The sequence below is a fragment of the Littorina saxatilis genome, linkage group LG11, assembly GCF_037325665.1.
Source record: "Littorina saxatilis isolate snail1 linkage group LG11, US_GU_Lsax_2.0, whole genome shotgun sequence".
Taxonomy (NCBI): domain Eukaryota; kingdom Metazoa; phylum Mollusca; class Gastropoda; order Littorinimorpha; family Littorinidae; genus Littorina; species Littorina saxatilis.
Window position 1 is genome coordinate 18,932,537 of NC_090255.1, and position 5,279 is coordinate 18,937,815.

At 38.3% G+C, this 5,279-nt stretch overlaps 1 long non-coding RNA gene across 1 annotated transcript; it reads right to left on the minus strand.

Annotated features, from left to right (window-relative positions):
* Positions 1-857: 857 nt before the first annotated feature.
* On the minus strand, positions 858-4,217 carry LOC138979941 (uncharacterized). The gene is made up of 3 exons (XR_011460185.1): positions 3,959-4,217; positions 1,804-1,914; positions 858-922 (listed from the first exon to the last, which is right to left on the minus strand). It is a non-coding gene; the product is annotated as an uncharacterized lncRNA (long non-coding RNA).
* Between the last annotated feature and the right edge of the window lie 1,062 nt (positions 4,218-5,279).

Genomic DNA, 5,279 nt, shown 5'->3' on the forward strand with positions numbered 1-5,279 from the left:
GTAAACAGAAAATCATCTTTCAGTGACAAAACTTGATTCAGATTTAAACATTAAAATTGTTAAAAAAAAAAATGCACCAAATTTAAGAAAATTGGAGAAAATAATGAGAAAGAAGAAATTGTAATTTGGTGTGTGTGTGTGTGGGGAGGGGGGGGGGATATACACCTGTGACCGTACAGGCTTTCCAGTATGATAGAACAGAGTTGAGGCAGGTATATAAAACAGAAAGCAATTTAATATAGATTATATCGAACACAGAAGAAGAAATGTACATGAGTAATGACACTGGTTAGTAAAACAAGACTGTCCTGGGACATTGTGAATATTTGTGTAGAGGCACCTGTAACATATCTTTAGCTTCTTGGAATGAATTGCACATGATTGTCTCTGGAGACACATATATATATACTATATGTCACCCTCTCCTTGAAATAATCTTCTAATACTTGATTATTTAAACATGATGTTTTGCATCATATCCATTTTGTCAGAGGCGAGTTTTGCCTCATTTGTACACATTTCTCTAAGACATTTGAATTCTGGTACACCTTTCCTTTTCATAGCTCGTGCCCAGTGTACCCATGTACTGTACAGAAACCCTCTTTTTTATGCCCCCTTATTTGTAAGGTTACTTTCTCTGATTTATGTTTATAAACTGTTATTTTAACCCTATTCTCAGACAGAATTATTTCAGAGTTTTTTTAAAAATATTTTAATAGTGGCAACTGTCTGCTTGCACTTGCAGAGGATTTAGAGCAAATCTCACACAAGGAATAGGTACTTACTGTCATAAGCGCCTGGAGCCAATTGATGGGACTCGCGCTATAGAAAAGTTATTTATTATTATTATTATTATTATTCAGCTTCACCATTTAGAGGCTAGGGCTTGGAGTTTCTCCTGGCCTGGTTCCTGGATAAGTTTCTGGAAGTGGAAAGATTGTTATTTCACTTTTTAAATCAGTCAATACCCATTTTTACAACTATACCTGCTTGAACCAGGCATAAACGAGTCATAACACACCACTAACCTGAACGATGAGCAAAACTTGCAAAGTATTTCTTATGAACAATGGTGTGTTTTTTAAATTTTAAAGTGACTATTTCAAAAGAAAAGAAAGTACAGTTTTGTAAAGCACATTCATTTTTTTATATTGACAACGTGTGATTTTTCACACTTGCTTTTTTTTTATTGTTTGTAAATTTAACCTCATCTAATGTTCTCATATTACATCTAGCACATTTTCCCTTGAAACATTAAACAATTCAGAGGAGAGAGTTTTGTTACAACCTGTACTTGTGTATTTCCTCACAGGATACATTCCATGTAAATTATAGGAAAGTATTCTGATGAATGTATAATAACAATGAATGGATCATTTTAATGACAGCAAAATAAACAATGATGTCACAAGGGTGTTGTCTATTGCATTTCTGTGTGTCTCACTATGTTATCAGGAATTTTTTTACAAAAGGCATTCTTGCACGTAAAATTATATCACACAACTGTGGTATATTGCTCTTCAGAGGAAACAAAATGTTGGTGGGCCCTTTTGACAGACAGATGCACAGCACACTTCTATCCAGACCTTGCCATAATTATAACTGTGAAATCCCCATTATACTCTTCACCCAAGAAAATAATATCTTCTGTTATTGTCATCAAAGTTCACCCTATTATTTCTTATATAACTATTTGTGCAAGTGCTATTGTCATTCATGATTCTGTGTATACATGCGTGTGTGTGTGTGTGAACCCGTGCATGAAAAGTACTAGGAAAAGAACTAAAACTAATCCTGATTTACCTTCAAATTGGTTCCTCAGCAGATCACTTTCTGTCAGCACCTCTTCCTCTCCTGCCGCCCTCTAGCACTAGTAAGGACAGCATGTTCTGCTGGAAGCGAAACTTCCATAGCCTAGAAGGAACGAGAAGAGTTTACAGTTCTCATACTTCATCCTTACTCAATTTACAGTTTCTGTATCAAACCTATTATCATCAAGAAAAGCTCACTTGACTTTGAAGAGCATGATTCATTCTCTATCGACTGCCCATTGAACAAATAAAATTCAGCTCTCATAAGCTTTACTAGTGCGAGTAGAATTTTTGCTTTTAAAATGGGTGTGATAATTAGTATTTTCTGTTCTACTCACTCTTGCAAGCAAAGCACACTTTTACTTTTAGTTTACTGTTGTGTTTATTCCAGTGGTATGAATTGTACTTGTAGCTAAAAAAAATGCATATATATATATATTATCAAAAGAGTAACAGTGCAAATGCAGAGTCTTATAATTATTTCAGAAGGCAAGTCCTTGATTTTCCAATCCATGATCTACACACATTCACTGATTGAGCTATCACCGTATCGGAAAGATGTCAGCCAAAATTAACTTCAGATTGGATGTTTCTCCACGAATTTCAAGCGTTACAATGGTCCAAAGTTCGATCAGCAGCACTTTGGAGGGGAGGGGAAAAGTCAGTATTAAGTTTGTGTGGGATAAACCATATGCAAAGCCGGCTGACGTCCTCGTTCTACTGCCTCTAGTAGCTGAAAACAAGTGATCTCATCGGCTACCAGTAAGTTCGTCACACGGTAGATTCGTCACGGGTGACGAAGTTACCGGCAGGGTGGGCGGGTGTTTATGCTTAGAGCTTATGCTTTCAGATGTTTGATTTGTGGGAGAGATTCAAGATTCACATTTTTAAGAGAGAGAGAGAGAGAATGAAAATGCCATTTTATATTGTGTACTTCACCTACTCAAAGAAAAAAGAGATACAAAATAAATACGCACAACATCACATAATTATGCTCTGTGAAAGGAGAGAGAGAGAGAGCGGGAGAGAGGGGGAGGGGGAGAGGGGGAGGGGGGGAGGGGGAGAGAGAAAGAGAGAGAGAGGGGGGGGAGGTGCAAGGTTGTATTACCATTACATAACAGCCGCGCTCGGACTACTGTGGCGAAGTTACCGGGGACCGGTGACGAATCTACCGTTTGACGAACTTACTGGTATCCATCTCATCATATAGGTATGTTACAAAAAAATTCAAAATCTTCATTTAACATTTTGATCTATATCACTTGAAAGAGCAGAAAATCAGCATTCCAATGGCATATATAACTTTGAGATTGGATAAGTGTAACCCGAGTTATGAATTTTTAAAGTAATAAAATTCGTAATAGAGGCAAAGAGGATAAATTGAAACCATTTTTGACATTTCTCAGCTAAAATTAACTGTAACCCACACATTTGTTTATCAATATTGTTCAATTTGGTATCAAAAGAAAGGTTCAGAGCTCTATTAAACAACTATAAAAAAAATAAAAAATAAAAATTTATTTTTTTTTAGTAAGTTAGTATGAAACTAAGAGCAGACGAACTTTACCGACCGCCATGTTGGATGGTGACAATCCGGGCGCAAAGCGGCGCATCCGTTAAAAGGTACTTCGCATCGCTTTATCGACTTGAAACTTTGGGAAACAGCAGGAAAATGGTCAAACTAACTGTTCAGAGGGGTCTCATAAGAGTTCAAAGGCTATAAATTGTTTTATAAAAGTACCTCTTGTGTGTCTTCTTCGCCCGATATTCTGGCCGGCGAGCTCGACAGTGTTGGACTCGCCATCTTTCTCAATCTTAAAGTCAAGAATGTGCTCTACGTCTTCGACAGGGTGCCCATGTGATGTAAATTTGGAAAAGAATAGAAAAGAGGACGCCAAAACTGAGCCAGTGTGAGTGATCAGAAAATGGGGGGTCATTTTCAATGACGTCAAAAATTGAGCTGCGTGCGCACTTTGTAACATACCTACATCAAGATCAAGACCAACCAAATGGTTCGAAATGACTCGCCTTACAGATTTCTTTGCAGTCCTGCTGGGATCAACTTTTACACTAATACTGACTGTTGTATTGAAAGCCCTATTTGATTATAAACAACATTTCCTGTGGTCTACAAATCCGACACTTACCTGGTCAGTCTCCAATTCGTCAAAACGTTCCCTGATAGTCGCCATGTTGTCTCGAATCAAGGGACATCACCCACGGAACACATCACAAGAGTGCATTTTCCTTTGATATTACGACAATTGATTCAACTTCCCAAACTTTTAATTCTGCAAAGTTAAGTTTGTCCTTCTGTGTGGTAACATTATTCGTCACGCAGAATCTTATGGTAAAGCTTTTAGGGCGATCTGAAGGCCTTTTACTGGCGGAGACTATATCTTTAACACATTTAGTCAAAACTTGACTAAATGTAAAAATGAACTATCAACAACGTTGTTTCGACCTTTCTGAAGAGCGTCGGAACAGATTAAAACAGAATAAACTAATGTTACCAATAAGTAATTTTAAAAACATTTAAACACACACACACACACTCGATCGCTTAACGAAGGGAGAATACTCCATATAAAGTTATTGTATATATCTCATATGGGTTTCCTCCCTTAGATTGAAAAATAAAAGTGGCAGTGAAAGGCGGATCCAACGTCGGGTCAACACCAGAGACAAAACAAGTTAATATTCATTTCAGTTGACTGATTTAATAACAAGTGAATGTATTGGAGAGGCGAAAATAGCATGCATCCTAAGTTAGGCCAGGAAATATGCACGCGAAAGAAGGAAAGAAATAGAGAAACAATAATGACAAGGGAGACAACGAGGGTAGTTCTGTTTGTCTCATTGATTGAGTTACTTCCCGTCGATGGAGTCATCTGACCAAACAATCAGTGAGTGCCTTGAACGTCAGTTTTTGGAGAGGGTGACTTGTTCCGAGTACGAGTGGAGGTGGGGGGAGGGGGGAGGGAGGATGTGTGCTTTGTATTCTCTCACCCTACCTATCTATTCGCCACGTTTTATTTTGCTCCATTTACAGACACCGTTTTTCATATACCAACGTCGGATACACAATCTCACAAATCTTTTAGAAGAAAACACACAAACACACACACACACACACATGCACACACACACATACACGCACGCACGCACACACACACACACCGACACACACACACACACACACACACACACGCGCACACACACACACACACACTGCACACACACACACACACACACACACACACACAATAACAGATATGCATCCGAGCTTGTGTGTGATTTGAGACCTAACATACAGCAAGGCTAGAACAAGCAAAGACATGCCTTCACCGCACAGCTCAAATCTGATCGATATCATTCTACAGTAACCTTTGACACCGAGTACAATACTGACTCCAACGGAGCACTTTTATCTAGGATTTAGGACGGAATGATGGAGGTTTGGGGGAA